General features: G+C 44.6%; 1 pseudogene; it reads left to right on the top strand.

Moving 5' to 3' along the window:
• The first annotated feature begins 18,091 nt into the window (after positions 1-18,091).
• Positions 18,092-18,209, top strand: LOC126099715 (5S ribosomal RNA; annotated as a pseudogene).
• The last annotated feature ends 686 nt before the right edge of the window (positions 18,210-18,895 follow it).

Below are 18,895 nucleotides of genomic sequence, written 5' to 3' on the forward strand. Positions count from 1 at the left end.
TGCCTCGTGATGGCTGGGTGTTGTGTGCTGTCCTTAGGTTAGTTAGGTTTAAGTAGTTCTAAGTTCTAGGGGACTGATGACCATAGATGTTAAGTCCCATAGTGCTCAGAGCCAATAACATCGGGGAGAGGCTACAACCCTGTCTCACTCCCTTCCCAACCACTGTTTCCCTTTAATGTCCCTCGACTCTTATAACTGCCATCTGGTTTCTGTACAAATTGTAAATAGCCTTTCGCTCACTGTATTTTACCCCTGCCACCTTTAGAATTTGAAAGAGAGTATTCCAGTCAACATTGTCAAAAGCTTTCTCTAAGTCTACAAATGCTAGAAACGTAGGTTTGCCTTTCCTTAATCTTTCTTCTAAGATACGTCGTAATGTCAGTATTGCCTCACGTGTTCCAGTATTTCTACGGAATCCAAACTTATCTTCCCCGAGGTCGGCTTCTACTAGTTTTTCCATTCGTCTGTAAAGAATTCGTGTTAGTATTTTGCAGCTGTGGCTTATTAAACTGATTGTTCGGTAATTTTCACATCTGTCGACACCTGCTTTCTTTGGGATTGGAATTATTATATTCGTCTTGAAGTCTGAGGGTATTTCGCCTGTTTCATACATCTTGCTCACCAGATGGTAGAGGTTTGTCAGGACTGGCTCTCCCAAGGCCGTCAGTAGTTCCAATGTAATGTTGTCCTCCGGGGGCCTTGTTTCGGCTCAGGTCCTTCAGTGCTCTGTCAAACTCTTCACGCAGTGTCGTATCTCCCATTTCATCTTCATCTACATCCTCTTCCATTTCCATAATATTGTGCTCAAGTACATCGCCCTTGTATAGACCCTCTATATACTCCTTCCACCTTTCTGCTTTCCCTTCTTTGCTTAGAACTGGGTTACCATCTGCGCTCTTGATGTTCATACAAGTGATTCTCTTATCTCCAAAGGTCTGTTTAATTTTCCTGTAGGCAGTATCTATCTTACCCCTAGTGAGATAAGCCTCTACATCCTTACATTTGTCCTCTAGCCATCCCTGCTTAGCCATTTTGCACTTCCTGTCGATCTCATTTTTGAGACGTTTGTATTCCTTTTTGCCCGCTTCATTTACTGCATTTTTATATTTTCTCCTTTCATCAATTAAATTCAATATTTCTTCTGTTACCCAAGGATTTCTACTAGCCCTCGTCTTTTTACCTACTTGATCCTCTGCTGCCTTCACTACTTCATCCCTCAAAGCTACCCATTCTTCTTCTACTGTATTTCTTTCCCCCATTCCTGTCAATTGTTCCCTTATGCTCTCCCTGAAACTCTGTACAACCTCTGGTTCTTTTAGTTTATCCAGGTCCCATCTCCTTAAATTCCCACTTTTTTGCAGTTTCTTCAGTTTTAATCTACAGCTAATAACCAATAGATTGTGGTCAGAGTCCACATCTGCCCCTGGAAATGTCTTACAATTTGAAACCTGGTTCCTAAATCTCTGTCTTACCATTATATAATCTATTTGATACCTTTTAGTATCTCCAGGGTTCTTCCATGTATACAACCTTCTATCATGATTCTTAAACCAAGTGTTAGCTATGATTAAGTTGTGCTCTGTGCAAAATTCTACCAGGCGGCTTCCTCTTTCATTTCTTAGCCCCAATCCATATTCACCTACTACGTTTCCTTCTCTCCCTTTTCCTACACTCGAATTCCAGTCACTCATGACTATTAAATTTTCGTCTCCCTTCACTATCTGAATAATTTCTTTTATATCATCATACATTTCTTCAATTTCTTCGTCATCTGCAGAGCTAGTTGGCATATAAACTTGTACTACTGTAGTAGGCGTGGGCTTCGTATCTATCTTGGCCACAATAATGCGTTCACTATGCTGTTTGTAGTAGCTTACCCGCATTCCTATTTTCCTATTTATTATTAAACCTACTCCTGCATTACCCCTATTTGACTTTGTGTTTATAACCCTGTAGTCACCTGACCAGAAGTCTTGTTCCTCCTGCCACCGAACTTCACTAATTCCCACTATATCTAACTTTAACCTATCTATTTCCCTTTTTAAATTTTCTAACCTACCTGCCCGATTAAGGGATCTGACATTCCTCGCTCCGATCCGTAGAAAGCCAGTTTTCTTTCTCCTGATAACGACATCCTCTTGAGTAGTCCCCGCCCGGAGATCCGAATGGGGGACTATTTTACCTCCGGAATATTTTACCCAAGAGGACGCCATCATCATTTAATCATACAGTAAAGCTGCATGCCCTCGGGAAAAATTACGGCCGTAGTTTCCCCTTGCTTTCAGCCGTTCGCAGTACCAGCACAGCAAGGCCGTTTTGGTTATTGTTACAAGGCCAGATCAGTCAATCATCCAGACTGTTGCCCTTGCAACTACTGAAAAGGCTGCTGCCCCTCTTCAGGAACCATACGTTTGTCTGGCCTCTCAACAGATACCCCTCCGTTGTGGTTGTACCTATGGTACGGCTATCTGTATCGCTGAGGCACGCAAGCCTCCCCACCAACGGCAAGGTCCATGGTTCATGGGGGGAAATGAGGGTGGGCTGACAGTAATTTGGAGCCCGCGCGTCTGAAACGGGCGCGCTTGTGTGAGACTGCCAGGGAGTGCACCCTGATGCCATCTATTGGCGAAACTGGGAATTAGCGCTACCTGTCAGACAATGCACTAAGCTCTCGGAGTCAAATGTATTCTTTTTCTTGGTAATTATAAGTTATTTCTGTATAATTTAATGTTGTAAAGCGCTAGTAGTAAATTATTATGACTGGTATGAACTCCAGTGTAGTAAATATAAATATTCTTAAATACTAAATGATTTCGGTAAAAAGGTGGTAGGGGAACGCCCCCACTCTTGGTGATACGAGTGTAGCTAGGGGTAGCTGAAGACACAGGGACTGAACAATGGAATGGCCTGGGGAGTGTTGACGTGATCGGACGTGTGTAACTGTGCTCACGCAAAAGTGATTGTGCAACAGAGAAGAGGCGAATATCGTCGCCGTTTTCGGAGTGAAACGCGACGAATGGTTATTGAAACCGCCTCTATGCCACTGGGGCTGATTGTAAGAGTTCCTGCGCCCAGATTTTATGGCGGACGTGCAGTAGCTTATACGAGTGCTACAGCTCGTAGTTCCAGCCGCCATTAAGGGCATGAGGCGTGAAGAGCTGGATTTGCCACATGCATCTCACCACCAGCACCGACACGTCTACCCAAGGCAAGACTGCTTGCAATTGTTAAGTCGAACTTTGTATACATGTAAAAGGAGAATACCAGTTTTCTTTTATGCAAGTGCAGAGGACATGAATATAGTAATGAGTAAAATTACGACGCATGTTGTTCATTGTAAAGTGTAGTAACCTCAAACATAGTATAGTGAAATCAGACTGAGGCCACCATCGCCTCTTTCATTTACAATTCTTTTGGTTGTAGAATACTTTAGCGTATAAGAATGTTGAAAAGAGCAATGGTCACACCAGTATGAGTCGCCTATTTATAGTTACTTAAATTTTTCTGAGTAACCTTTCAAGTAAAGTCACTTAACTAATTCTGTATCAATTGTCCAAAGAGTAATATCCAGAATCATTAAATAAGTTGAAGGATAGAATTTTGTTAACCCAAGTTGCATAAACTGTCTTGGTAGTAATTACCAAGCCAACTCACAGAAATTGAGAGAGTATTTGCTTTGTAGAATCATCTAGAATGATCAGAAATAGTAATATTCAGAATTAAGTTTAAATTCAACTCAAGCCATTTCACTTTGAAACGAGCCAAAAATTGATTTATTCTTTTGCTCCTTCAGAGCTGGCGACCGTAGTTATAAGTATTTTCAGGAGGATTCGACGGTAAGTCTGCTGCTCTCGTCGTGCTGATAGGATTATCCACTGCTGCTAGCAGTGGTGATTGGATACATAAGCTCACTACCAAGTTAAGTGGGTCAGGTAGGCAGTGTTACCGTGTGAACTGTAGGGCACTGTAGGCCGTGGATCGAACCCGTTCAATCATCACAGCTCTTAGGGAAATAGTCCGGTTAGGAGTGTACTAATCATTAGGTAAATACTGGCGAGTAACGGTCAAAAATGTATACGCAAGTGAATTTAGCAAGGTCCACGTAGCACCTAGTTAATGTGGTGCAATGGCGAGGGTAGGAGTGGAGTAAAAGTGAGCTGAGCTTGTGGCAGCTGTGCTGTATTCAAATATTAACAACGTGAATTCACTACTACCTCTTACCATTAGGACTGACCTATTTACAGTTAAAATACGTAGCAGTAAGCGCAAAGGCGTGACAGCTACAAGTCCGTATTGGTTTTATACATACGGAATTAGGAAGCGGGTCATTCCGTCAGTGGAGGGGGTTAAAACAACCGAGTCAGTTGAGAACATACCCCATTTACTGATGGAAAGATTCGGCGGTTCGGTCGCATACCACTCTACTGGTCGACGAAGGAGCCAGCGTCTTGCTGCATCAGTGACCTCCCCATCATTCAAGCACAGCATCCCGCGGAATACATTCTTCATTGTGCCAAACAGATGGAAGTAGGAAGGTGAAAGATCCGGGCCGCAGTTGGAAGAGAAAGAACAGTCCAGTGTAGTCTTCTGTGAGACCTTACGCTGTCATGGAGAAGGAAAAGTTCGTTTGCCTTTTTTGTGGCGACGTGCTAGCTGAAGACCAATATTGCAGGAGTAACAGCTGTGTTCGGTCGGTCGGCACACGGAAATCGAACAGGGTTGCACGATCTTGTTGCAATAATGAGATATGCCTCTCCCAATGACTCACCGTGCTTTTGTTCACGTCCAGGTCTCCGGAGGCATTCTGCAAGCTCCTGTAATATCTGTGATGCTCTTGTTTTCCGCCAGAAGAAACTCAGTGTCAGCTTCCTGATTGGAATGCACTTCCGTTATAGAAGCAATTTTGAAGAACACGTATAGCGCTCCCGCCTGTCGGAGATTCGTTAAATTATAGGGGCTGAAGTGGGAATATTCCGCCATGCCGCTCAACAGATTCCGCATTTGCTGAAGGAAAACTGGCCGCGAAAAAAGGTGTTACTTATCGAACACTGCTCGTAATAACAAAAGCTGTAGCAAAATTTATGATGTTCGTCAGGAATGTTTAGCTGTTTAGTAACATAAGGTTAATGCAAAAATTGGTAGGTTTTGATGGGAAGATTACAAAATGCAGTGGCGCTGGTGTGCACTCCGGCTGTACACAGCGAGGACCCGCTGGGTCTGGCCAAGAGCCACGCAGAGCCCGCGGCCGCCGCCGCCACCGCAGCCGCAGCTTTTAATTGCTTTCCCCGGCATTCATTAAGGGCAGCGCGGCGCGGCGGGCGAACTCTGCCGCCGCCACTGGCCTTTCTTCTTGCAAACGCGACGCCGAACCGGCGCGCTGCCGGCGTTCTAGTCGCTCTTACAGTCCCAGGACTGACTCATGTCTACGGTGAGACAACTTAAAGTTTCTCTTTTCTTTTCGTTGTCTTCTTTCCCGAAAAGCCCGAGCTTCTAGCGACACAAAAACATTTGTCTTCAGTTTTTAATACTTGCAATCCCTATTCCTAAAGGTAAAGCTGGCTCTCTGAGCAATGACGCAGTCTAGGGTCAGGAGCTCTTCACTCAAATGCTAGGCATTCTGTAGTGCGGCAGACGGAGTACCAAGTAACATTTGGGAGGGGTTCTCAGTTCTGGCATCTGCCTTAGAAACGAGGCAATCCTCTCGTAAACCTTGGTCAGGGATATTAACTACTTTTAATTTAATTCTATGACGATCTCTCTCAGAAAATGCACTACTGGCCAATAAAATTGCTACACCACGAAGATGACGTGCTACAGTCGCGAAATGTAACCGATAGGAAGAAGATGCTGTGATATGCAAATGATTAGCTTTTCAGAGCATTCACACAAGGTTGGCACCGGTGACGACACCTACAACTTGCTGACATGAGGAAAGTTTCCAGCCGATTTCTCATACACAAACAGCAGTTGACCGGCGTTGCCTGGTGAAACGTTGTTGTGATGTCTCCTGTAAGGAGGAGAAATGCGTGCCATCATGTTTCCGACTTTGATAATGGTCGGATTGTAGCCTATCGCGATGCGGTTTATCGTATCGCGACATTGCTGCTCGCGTTGGTCGAGATACAATGACTCTTAGCAGAATATGGAATCTGTGGGTTCAGGAGGGTAATACGGAACGCCGTGCTGGATCCCAATGACCTCGTATCACTAGCAGTCGAGATGACAGCCATCTTATCTGCATGGCTGTAACGAAGCCTGCAGCCACGTCTCGATCCCCGAGTCAACAGATGGGGACGTTCGCAAGACAACAACCATCTGCACGTACAGTTCGACGACGTTTGCAGCAGCATGGGACTATTAGCTCGGAGACCATGGCTGCGGTTACCCTCGACGCTGCATCACAGACAGGAGCGCCTGCGATGGTGTACTCAACGACGAACCTGGGTGGACGAATGGCAAAACGTCATTTTTTCGGATGAATCCAGGTTCTGTTTTCAGCATCATGATGGTCGCATCCGTGTTTGGCGACATCGCGGTGAACGCACATTGAAGGCGTGTATTCGTCATCGCCATACTGGCGTATCACCCGGGGTGATGGTATGGAGTGCCATTGGTTCATGTCTCGGTCACCTCTTGTTCGCATTGACGGCACTTTGAACAGTGGGCGTTACATTTCAGATGTGTTACAACCCGTGGCTCTACCCTTCATTCGATCCCTGCGAAATCCTACATTTCGGCAGGATAATGCACGACCGCATGTTGCAGGTCCTTTATGGGCCTTTCTGGATACAGAAAATGTTAGACTGCTGCCCTGGCCAGCTCATTCTCCAGATTTCTCACCAATTGAAAACGTCTGGTCAATGGTGGCCGAGCAACTGGCTCGTCACAATACACCAGTCACTACCCATGATGAACTTTGGTATCGTGTTGAAGCCGCATGGGCAGCTGTACTTGTACATGCCATCCAAGCTCTATTTGACTCAATGCCCAGGCGTATCAAGGCCGTTATTACGGCCAGAGATGGTTGTTCTGGGTACTGAGTTCTCAGGATCTATGCACCCAAATTGCGTGAAAATGTAATCACATGTCAGTTCTAGTATAATATATTTGTCCAATGAATACGCGTTTATCATCTGCATTTCTTCTTGGTATAGCTATGTTAATGGCCAGTAGTGTAAATAAATAATGCATTGCAAACCACCAGCTGCATCGATACAACTTTATTCGTCGACCAGTTTCGGTTCGTAAAACAGTCATCACTGCAGGGAAAGCTGGACCTTATTGATTTACACATACATATCGCTATAATGACATACGTAGAGATATGTATGCATAAATCAATAATGTCCAGTGTTCCCTCCAGTGACGATGGTTTTTAAGCCGGCCGGGGTGGCCGTGCGGTTCTAGGCGCTACAGTCTGGAACTGCGGGATCGCTACGGTCGCAGGTTCGAATCTTGCCTCGGGCATGGATGTGTGTGATATCCTTAGGTTAGTTAGGTTTAAGTAGTTCTAAGTTCTAGGGGACTGATAACGTCAGAAGTTAAGTCCCATAGTGCTCAGAGCCATTTGAACCATTTTTGATGATGGTTTTATGACCCGAAACTGGTAGAGGAAAAAAGTCCTGTTGGTATAGTTGGTGGTTTGCAGTACATTATTTCAAGTACATGGCAGCTGTAGACTGTTGCTTCAAGAAAATAAAAAAAAACACCATATTGTGTGTGAATGTGTGTACTGAATCAGGTCGGTAAGTAGGTTGACATATAAAATGTATGTACTATGTTCTGTTCGCTTCAGTTATACGTGTGCAGATATAGGTTGATGTAAAACTACTAGACTATGGCGGTTGTTTCATCTCAGTCCCATGTTTACTAAGACAGACGACCACGCGATATACCATTTCTCTCCGGACTCTCCCAAGATGTGATGTGTGTGTGTGTTGATGGCTGTAGTTAACTTTTGCGTGGGGACCGAGGCAACTCTCAGATGAGAATAAAGCCAAACGAATCCGTTTGTATTTCCAGCACTTAATGGTTAATTTCTGCACATACGTTAAAAGTTGAGAACTGAAAACTTTAGTCCTTGACGACACTAGGATAACACGCACTGGGATAATTGTGGTACACAAGTTGTGTATAATGCGGTATCTAGCAATGTTCCAGGTATCGTTGTGGACACCCGGATCTTTCTATGCCAAAGTGGTGACTCCCGCCTTGTTTTGGTGAATCACCTAAAACTTGAACCGTAAATGTTGTGGAAATCGGGAGTACTATTGATGTGCCGTTTTCACAGATGGAATTGGTAGTCCGGGACTCGTATTGTGAGCCAATAAATAGACTGTAACAATACTTAGGAAGTTTATTTTTGTGCAAACATAACAGATTTTTAAATTAAACAGTGCCTATTGACATTAACAAAACTAAAAGTGGGATAAACTAGAATGTCACAGGTGTTTGTTGCAGGATTGCAGTGCTAACAGTACTAGCTCCTGACTACCGATCCATTGTCAGAACCGCACATCAGTGGCACTTTTCTATTTTCGCGATATTTGCGGTCCAAGGTTTAGGTGGTTTATCCTGTATAAATACTTTTTATTCCCTTCCCTCCCTCCCCCATCACGACGCGTGCAATTAAGCAGTGCTCCAAGCAGTCGTGATGATAGTTGTCACGCCAAACTGAAAAGTGTCACTCGTAGAAGAAATGTCGTTGGATGTAATTTGTTTTAAAAGGTACTTACCAACGGCGAAATGTGATCCCATAATCGGTCCCATAAGACAGAATTCTGACGATCATTACTATACTCTTCCCATGCGTCCTCGTCCAGTTCGTAGCATGTCCTCGAATTCACTTCCCAAAAATATTTGAAAATGTGTTTTTCCGTAGGCACTAAGTTCATGTAACATGAAAAGAAAGATAAGGTTAAACAATAAAATCAAGTACTTCCTCAAATAAATAAAGGTGCCAGTGTCTGACATGGTGTTAAAAATATAAAATAGTTATCGGCAGTAGTATCCTTGGGGAACACTAGCAGTCGTCGATGAATCATGACGAATGGGAAACGACATGGATGCTGTGCAAGACAGCCTCAGGCGGCGCCGACCTCGGCTTTCCTTTACGGCCTCTCACGATTTATCCGCTTCATCCCTTCCGCCTGTAAATATTTGGGCAACACTAAGCGTTAGCCAGAATTCACCTTCTAATGGAACTGGATTGTTCGCAATACGCGACCCCAGAGATTAAGATTGCCCCTTCATTAGTTACTTAGCGCGTTTCTCCTGTTTGCAGGGAGTTAAACCTGGGTCAGGGTTACTCTGTTCCCAAAATTGTCCCGCTTTATGTTATCGTAAGATTCTGATCGTGGGGAGTGACAAGTTAACCTGAGAAATGCAAGGACAGATCTTACGTGCGATCATCTCGATCGAAGCTTAATGCCTTTGAGTCGACCACGATAGACATTTTTGCCCAGTACTATTGTGAGTGACTGCGCTAGCTACCTGCTCCGATCGCTTCTCGTCATTGAAAAGTCGGCACTTCGACAACGACGACAAGAGTATTACTTTGAATCCTAAGCACACAACTATTATCATCTATGTCATCATCCATACATCGAGATTTGAGTCACACGGTAGCCCATTATGTGACAGTGTTACGCAAAGAGTATCAAGGATCAGGTGAAAGGTAATACATTATAGAAAGACAATTTTAATAGACAATTTTAATTAAATCTCTTTCAAATGGTTCAAATGGCTCTGAGCATTATGGGACTTAACATCGGAGGTCATAAGTCCCCTAGAACTTAGAACTACTTAAACCTAACCAACCTAAGGACATCACACACATCCATGCCCGATGCAGGATTCGAACCTGCGACCGTAGCAATCGCGCGGTTCCGGACTGAAGTGCCTAGAACTGCTCGGCCACCGCGGCCGGCAATTAAATCTGGTATTGTGCGTTGAAGGATATACAGGGTGTATCAAAAAGAATCATCCGATTTTTAAAAAAATGGTAATTATTATGTTACTTGAGGTATGTGCGTGAACAACGTACTGTTGGAAAGAGCAAACTCCCGAGTTTTACATGGTTCCCGCTAGGTAGCAATAGTATGCGCCCACTTCAGTTCTAGTAAGAAGGGTTTTGTGTTCTACGTTTTGCGCACTGCAGGTCACTAATAAATGTTCAGCTTGACTTTCGTATTAGGTATTGTGTGGATCCTCCAACAGCACAGAGCATTAGACGACGGCATGATCAGTTCCGAGAAACAGATTATTTGTGTAAAGGCAAATCGCCGGGCCGTCCCCGAGTGTCTGACGCAGATGTCGAACGCATCCTCCATAGTTTCACAAGGGATCGGCAGAAATCCGTTCGCTGTGCAGCTCGACAGCTCAACATGCCCCCTATGTCCATCTGACGTGTGTTGCGTCGACGTTTACACGTGAAACCATGCAAAATTCAGCTAGTGCAAGCTCTTCGTGAAGGTGACAAACAACAACGTGTGGAGTTTTGTAATTTCGTTCTTGGTAAGATGGAGGATGACAGTTTTCTTCCAAGCTTGGTGTTTAGTGACGAGGCAACATTCCATTTAAATGTGAACCGTCATAATGTGAGAATATGGGGCACGGAACAACCACATGAAGTTGTACAACATGAGAGGCACTCTCCAGAATGTAATGTGTTTTGTGTGGTTTCACGGGAAAAGGCGTACAGTCCATTTGTATTTGCCGAGAACACCGTTACAGGAAGCACATTTCTATATGCTTGAGAACTTTCTTTTCCCAGAGTTGGAGACCGATACGAACGACTTCATTTGCGGACTGACTGTATGTGATTATCTCTTGTGGAGGTTTACAAAAGACTCTGTTTGTGTGCCTCCGTCACGTACAATAATGAATGAACTGAGGTATCGCATAATAGCAGCCGTGGAAGCTGTAACTCAAGATATGCTCGCAGCAGTGTGGAAACAATTTGAATACAGCACTGACATGTGCCGTGCATCTCAAGGGGGGAATATTGAACACCTGTAAAAAGGTACGAAAAAACTTTGAGTTTCCTGTTCATTAGAAAACAAAATTCATTGTATATGTTTATTAGTTTCAGAAATATAGATGTGCCAAATTGGATGATTGTTTTTGATACACACTGTACTTTCGGGACACCGTATAATACACTGGAATCGGATCTAGGTTCCCAGCAATTCTTATTTACTTTCACTTAGAGCTTAGAGGATAAGTTTTGTAGTGGTAGGACAGCCCAAATTCTGGTGCAGCTACCTCAGTTAACGTCCACAAATACAGCCACGGTCAGTGTGAGCAGCCAACACTCTCGGAATGAATTTTCACTCTTTGGCGGAGTGTGCGCTGATTTGGAAGTTCCTAGAGACTCGAAACTGCCCTTTGCCTTTCATGGACTAGTGCTGCAACTAGTGCTAGAACTGTAAGGTATGCAGAGGAACTTTGGTGAAATGTGGACGTTAGGAGAAGATGTACTGATGAAAGTGAAGCAATCAGGGCGGGTTGTGAGTCGTGCTTGGATAGCTCAGACGACAGGGAATTTCCTCGCGAAAGGCAAAGGTCCGGCGTTAGACTTCCAGTTGGTCAGACAGTTTTAATTTACCAGAAAGTCCAACACTTCTTCGGGATTACTTGAAATGTTTTCAGTGCGATTATCAATGAGCTCTTTGGGTCATTTTACAATTCATCTCCACGAGCGCTCTTGTATCTGTAATAGACGCAGATGGCATTGTCGTAAATGCAGTACACCTTCCAAGCGAATGCCAGACGTATTGAATAGACTTCAGTTCCTGGGACCGCGCTGACCACACCTTTAGAGTGATCCACTCACCAACTGATTCCTTTGGGGATCAGTATAGTTCGCTGTAAAAACGAAAGAATTGAAAAAAGCAAACATTTCAGAAGGACAGGGGGTATCGTTCATGTGTCTCGGCACTGGAAATCCTCGACATTTCGCAGCTCGCAATGGGACCGACCATGCACATTTACTACTTTGTTAGAAATATTTAATTTACGCGATTACGTATGGTATGAAGTCACGGTTGGTCCAAATAAAACGGAAGCTTAACTTCTGCGGTCCGTCAAAATGTTTACAATTAGGCACCTTTATTCCATATTGTCAACTGGCCGTTAACCTTTTATGTTGCTATATATAACTACATTTGTACTCTGTAAGCAACGTTTCAATAAGTGGCGGGGGATACTGTCACTTCCCCACTTTCCTGTACCCTTTCGCGATTGGTGTGTAGACTTAATGTGAGCTCGACACACTCTCTCTCTCTCTCTCTCTCTCTCTCTCTCTCTCTCTGTCTCTCTCCTTAAGTCATCAGTCATCTGTATGGTTTGGCAGGACGCGCCATTGATTCCTCTCTTGCGCTTACCTCTTGGTCTCAGAGCAGTACTTGCACCGTACGTCCTCAATATTTATTGGATGTATGCCAGTATCTGTCCTCCCATACAGTCTTTACCCCTCTACAATTCCCCCCAGTACCCTGACGTTTTAACAGGTGTCCTACCATGCCATCCTTTCGTCTTGTTATGTTTTCCGTATGTTCCTTTCCCGCCGATCGTATAGAGAACCACCTCGTTACTTATCTCATCAGTCCACCTAATTTTAAACCACCTTCCGCAGCACCACTCTCAAACGCACCGATTCTCGTCTGCTCCGGTTTTCTCACATTTCATGATTCATTACCATACAATGCGGTTCTCCAAAAGTACACAATGTGAAATTTCTTTCCCAGATTACGGTTTATGTTTGATACCAGTAGACCTCTATTGGCCAGGCCTGCAGTAGTCTGATTTTTGTGTCTTCCCTTCGTCCGCCATGGGTTATTTTGCTTCCAAGGTAGCAGAATTTATCACCTTCGTCTACATTGTGATTGCCGATTTTGATAAGTTTTTCGCTATTTTCATTCTCCTACTTCTCATTAGTTTTGTCTTTTTCCGATTTACGCTCAAAACGTGTTTTGTACTGATTAGACTTCATTCCATTGAACGGATGTTGTAAGTCTTCTTCACTGTCACTAAGGATAGCCGCGTCGTCAACGAATCCTATCATTGATATCCTTTCTGCTTAATCCCGCTCTTGAACCTTCCTTTTATTTCCGTCATTGCTTCATCGATGCATAGACTGAACAGCTAAGAGCAAAAGACTTCGTTGTTGTCTTACGCCCTTCGTAATCCGAGCACTTCGTTGTGGGTCTTCCATTCTTACTGTTCACTCTTTGTCCTTCTATAAATTGTGTATTATGAGACTTGACATGTGACTTATTCCTATTTTTCTCAGACTTTCGAACATCTTCCATCGTTGTTCATTGTCGAACGCTTTTTCCTGGTCGACAAATCATTTTTCTTGATTCCGGCTTCCATTATCATGCGCAACTTCAGGACCGCCTCTCTTGTCTTATTTGCTTTCCTGAAGCCGAACTGATCATCATCTAACGCATCGTCAATTTTCTTTTCCAATTTGGTATACATTACTCTTGTTAGCAACTTACATGCATGAGCTGTTTAGCTGACTACGCGATAGTTCTCGCACTTTTCTGAACTTGTGTGTGTGGATGATATTTTTGCGAAAGTCTTATGGTATCTCGCCTGTCTAATAGATTCACAGTAGTGTTAGTTGCATGATGTTTTCACGAGACATACGTAGGAGGTAGCAATATCTTGGTTGGATATTGTAGGAAACTACGGTCACAGAATTTCAACAGTAAATCATAGCGTGACGATGCACAACGCCTCTCTTCTACCATTCGCCATTTGAGTTGAATGACTATCTCCGTGACGCTTTCGCACTTGCTAAATGAACCCGTGGTGAACTTACTGCTCTTCTGTGGATCTTGTCTATTTCCTCCATCAATTATCTTGACAAGGATCCCAAACTAAGGAGCAATATCCCAGTGTCGGTCGAACGAGGGTTTTGTAAGCTACGTTGTTCATGGATAGACTACATTTCCTGACAGTTCTTCCAATGAATCTCAGTCCGGCATCTACCATCCCTACTATTAGTTATATTTGTAAACACTTAATCTGCATTGTGGCATACTCTGCGACAGTCGTCCATATTTAATTGACATATTGTTTGGTACCACCGTATGGTGGCATACACTTAGGAGAAAGCCTTGTTTTATATAAATATCTACATGATTACTCTGCAGTTGACAGAGGCTTAATAGAACCACTGTTGAACTCTGTCTTGGCTGTTCCTCTCTCGAATAGCATTTGAGAAAAATGAACACCTATATCTTTTTACTTTGGTCATATCTCGCTATAAAGGTGGGAGTCAACAAAATATTTTGCCATTCGGTGAAGGTAGTTGTTGATCGAACTTTCGTGAAAAGATAGCGCCGCAACGAGAAACCCCTTGTTTTAATGACTGCCACCCCAACACATCTTTCATATCTATGATGCTCTATACCCTATTTCGCAATAATAAGCGAGCTGCCATTTTTTAATTTTGGTTGATGTCCTGCGTCACGTAATGATCCCATACCGCACAGTAACAGAAGGGTAATATTGGTCTTCAGTAGATTATTTGTCCAATTTATCGGAGTTCTGTGGAATTCCGGTTTTTAGGGGTACCCTTATGTATTCACGAAAATACGAGGGCTATTCGGAAGATAAGGTCCCATAGGTCACTAAAGGAAACGACAGTGAAAATTCGATGAAGCTTTGCACAGGTGTGTTGGGCAGTATCACTAGTTGTGCCTGTCTATCATCTCACGTCGCTCTTTTCAGTTCTGACCCCACAGTAAGCACGTGAAGATGCTTAGAACAATAGTGGCTCCCGCCGAGTAAGGGTGCCTATTGCGAGGTTTAGCCCGATTTCATGAAAGCCCGCATAACATATGTTATGCTTCTTCTTCATGACAATCCTCAGCCGCACACTGCAAGGGCAAGGAGGACCCCTCTGCATCGTTTTCGATGGGAACTGTTTGATCATCCACCATGCTGCCCAGACTTGGCTCCTTCTGATGTTCATCTGTGTTCACGTAAACCGCTGGCTATGAAGACAACATTTTGGCTTAGACAGCGAAATCCAGACCGACGTAGAGAAATGGCGGAAGGACAGTTGCTTTACTTCTGTGACGAGGGTATTGGGAAACTGATGTAATACTACCACAGATGTCTAATTCGGAGCGGCGACTATGTCGAGAGGCATCTGGGACATTAGCAAACTGCTACAAATGAAATATTTTTGATTTTCTCTGTAGTTTCCATTTCGTGACCGATCGGACCTTCTTTCGCATGGCCCTCTTACATTTGGTTTAAGAATTTCACTTACTTTTCTGTTTACTCCTTTTTCCTCACTTCTGGTAATGCAGTACTTCCTGTCAAGAATCAACAATGTCAAACTCAACAGTTCGCTAAGACTGTGATTAAAAGTGGCTAACTTGTAAATACTGTTCTTCAGTGCATGTCAAACGCACTGTTGGCTACCTTTATTGCCACAAATGCCAATGATTGTTAGGGGTAGCTGTGTTTAATTGAGACAGACGAACAAATATCGATGAATTTCCCTGCAGCAGATCCACTGTTGCGAGGCGCGAGCTTTTGAATGCTGCATGCAAGGCGCGTATAGATGTGACAGCAGCATAGTCTGTGCATACACGGTCCTCGCTTGAGGCAGTTACTGTAATTGGTGCGCGCTGTTGCTCCCCTAATAGAGATCAATTAGTGCACGATCGATTCAGTGGCCCCAAGCTTCGTCACCTGTCTGACACACGGTCCCACCTGCCACGGGGGATCTTGCCGTCCTCTAACGCCAGAGAATGCACATCTCTGTGAACATATCTGGACGTGACGTGGAGGCGTCCGCCTCGGTCTCTGTGTGCCTGCCGTGACATTAACGTAGTGTGATACAACAGTCATACTCGTCGAGTGAGTAGCTGCAATTGTTAACACACTGGATTGGTAGTCAAGTGGAAGGAGCGGGATTTTCATCCCCGTCCAACCAGATGAAACCGTTTTCGGTCGGCCACCACTGTAGGTTCTTTGATTCCTCTAGTAGTAGGTGCATCAATGTAGAACACATGAAATATTAGTTCACTTTATTACCTAAATGATTGAAATATTTACTTAGTTTTGACACACTTGTTTGCCACAGGATTACTGGATAATTTACAACTATCTCTTGCAGTGCAAAATGCAACATTTACGAGTTCGTCAGAAACTTCAACTATGACTGTCCTACATGGTTATGTTATGCTGTCTGCTGAGGTCTCGAGTTGGGTTGAGCTATTTCATGCTTGACACTGTATTGACCTCAGGGTCGTGTTGTGCTGGGAGGGAGATGTGGTCTGGAAGCAGTGTTGTCCATTGTATGTTGCGGAATGTAGCGAGCCCTCGGTAACGTCTGTGGTATCGATTCACACTGCTGACTTTGCTGCAGCACCACGATCTCTGGACGACACCACAGCTCGCTTGTACAGGTTTTCTGTGGAACCCGAATGACTTCAAATTAACCCGGAATGAGGTTTTCACTCTGCAGCGGAGCGTGCGCTGATATGAGACTTTGCAAAGGTCCCGAGTTTGAGTCTCGGTCCGGCACACAGTTTTAATCTGCCAGGAAGTTTCGACTTCAAATTAATTTCGGAAGATACCTTCAGAACGACTGATTCCTTCTCTAATCTTCGTCTAGTCCGAACATTTGCAGTTTCTCTGATGACATCATTATTCTCTAGTTCATTTTTTCCTTCACAGTTTCATCAGAACACAGGTCTCGATTATACACTGAAGAGCCAAAGAAACTGATACACTTGCCTAATCCTGTGTTGGGCCCCCGCGAGCACGCCGCAACACGATGTAATATGGACTCGACTAATGTCTCAAATGATGGAGGGAACTGACACCATGAATCCTACAAGGCTGTCTATAAATCCGTAAGAGTACGTGGGGGTTGGGCTCTCTTATGAAAACCAAGTTGCAAGGTATCCGAGATATGCATAATAATAATCAAGTCTGGGGAGTTTGGTGGTCAGCAGAAGTGTTTAAACTCGGAAGAGTGTTCATGGAACCATTCTGTACCAATTCCGGACGTGTGGAGCATCGCATTGCCCTGCTGGAATTGCCCAAGTCCGTCGGAATACGCAGTGGACGTGAATGGATACAGGTGATCAGATAGGATGCTTACGGACGTGTCACCTGTCATAGGCATATCTAGACGTATCAGGGGCCCATATCACTCCAACTGCAGATGTCCGACACCATCACAGAGCCTCCACCAGCTTGAACGGTCCCTTGTTGACATGCAGGGTCCATGGATTCAGCAGGTTGTCTCCACACCGGTAGACGTCCATCCGCTCGATAGAATTTGAAACGAGACTCGTCCGACCATTCGACATTTTTCCAGTCATCAACAGTCCAGTGTCGGTGTTGATGGGTCCAGGCTATGCGTAAAGCTTTGGGTTGTGCATCATAAAAGGTACACGAGTGGGCCTTCGGCTCCGAAAGCTCATATCGATGATGTTCCGTTGAATGGTTCGCACGCTGACACTTGTTGATGGTCCAGCATTGAAATCTGCAGCAATTTGCTGAAGGATTGCACTTCTGTCACGTTGAACGATTCTCTTCACTCGTCGTTGGTTCCGTTCTTGCAGGATCTTTTTTCTGGTCGCAGCGATGTCGGAGATTTGATGTTTTACTGGATTGCTGATATTCACGGTACACTCGTGAAAAGGTCCTACGGGAAAATCCCCTCTTCATCGCGACCTCGGAGATGCTGTGTCTCATCGCTCGGCGGCAATTATAACACCACGTTCAGACTCAGTTCAATCTTGGTAACCTGCCAGTGCAGCAGCAGTAACCGATCTAACAGCTGCGCCAGACACATTTTCTCTCATACAGGCGTTGCCGACCGCAGTGCCGTATTTTGCCTGTTTACATATATTTGTATTTGAATACGCATGCCTGTACCTGTTACTTTGGCGCTTCAGTATCTTTGGTCACTCTGCTTCCAACAGAAAAACTATGTTTTTATTGATTTTATCGTAATAACAAAACGAAAATTTTACATGTCGAATACACAGATCTTCGTAAATGTTTTTATAGTGCGTGCTTAATTACCTTTTGTTTGCTATTTCCCGCCAACGGCCTCACCGCAGTGGTAACACTGGTTCCCGTCAGATAACCGAAGTTAAGCACTGTCGGTCTGGGAAAGCACTTTAATGGGTGACCGTCCGGTCTGCCGAGCGCTGTTGGCAAGCGGTGTGCACTCAGCCCTTGGGAGGCAAACTGAGGAGCTACTTGACTGAGAAGTAGTGGCTCCTGCCACGAAAACTGACAACGGCCGGGAGAGCGGTGTGCTGACCACATGCCCCTTTAGTATGGATAGGGACTGTGATTGCTGTGTTCGGATGCAAGCTGAATTGGTGACCCGTGGCTCACACTCCAGGCATTGCTGGCTTTAGAAATATAGCTTCAGGCCGTTGCCAATGACCGCCACTGGAGAGAGAGAGAGAGAGAGAGAGAGAGACGGGGAGGGGGGGGGGGTGGACTCGGACCCAAAGGACGAGGTGCACGTCCCACGTGTCCCCCGATCGGTCCACCACAGTGACCACCCCCTGCTGCTGCCCGTACTCAAGTTGATCTCTCATCTTTTTCGAGTGAGAGATACACTCCTGGAAATTGAAATAAGAACACCGTGAATTCATTGTCCCAGGAAGGGGAAACTTTATTGACACATTCCTGGGGTCAGATACATCACATGATCACACTAACAGAACCACAGGCACATAGACACAGGCAACAGAGCATGCACAATGTCGGCACTAGTACAGTGTATATCCACCTTTCGCAGCAATGCAGGCTGCTATTCTCCCACGGAGACGATCGTAGAGATGCTGGATGTAGTCCTGTGGAACGGCTTGCCATGCCATTTCCACCTGGC

This window comes from Schistocerca cancellata, chromosome 1, assembly GCF_023864275.1.
Source record: "Schistocerca cancellata isolate TAMUIC-IGC-003103 chromosome 1, iqSchCanc2.1, whole genome shotgun sequence".
NCBI classification, from domain to species: Eukaryota; Metazoa; Arthropoda; class Insecta; order Orthoptera; family Acrididae; genus Schistocerca; species Schistocerca cancellata.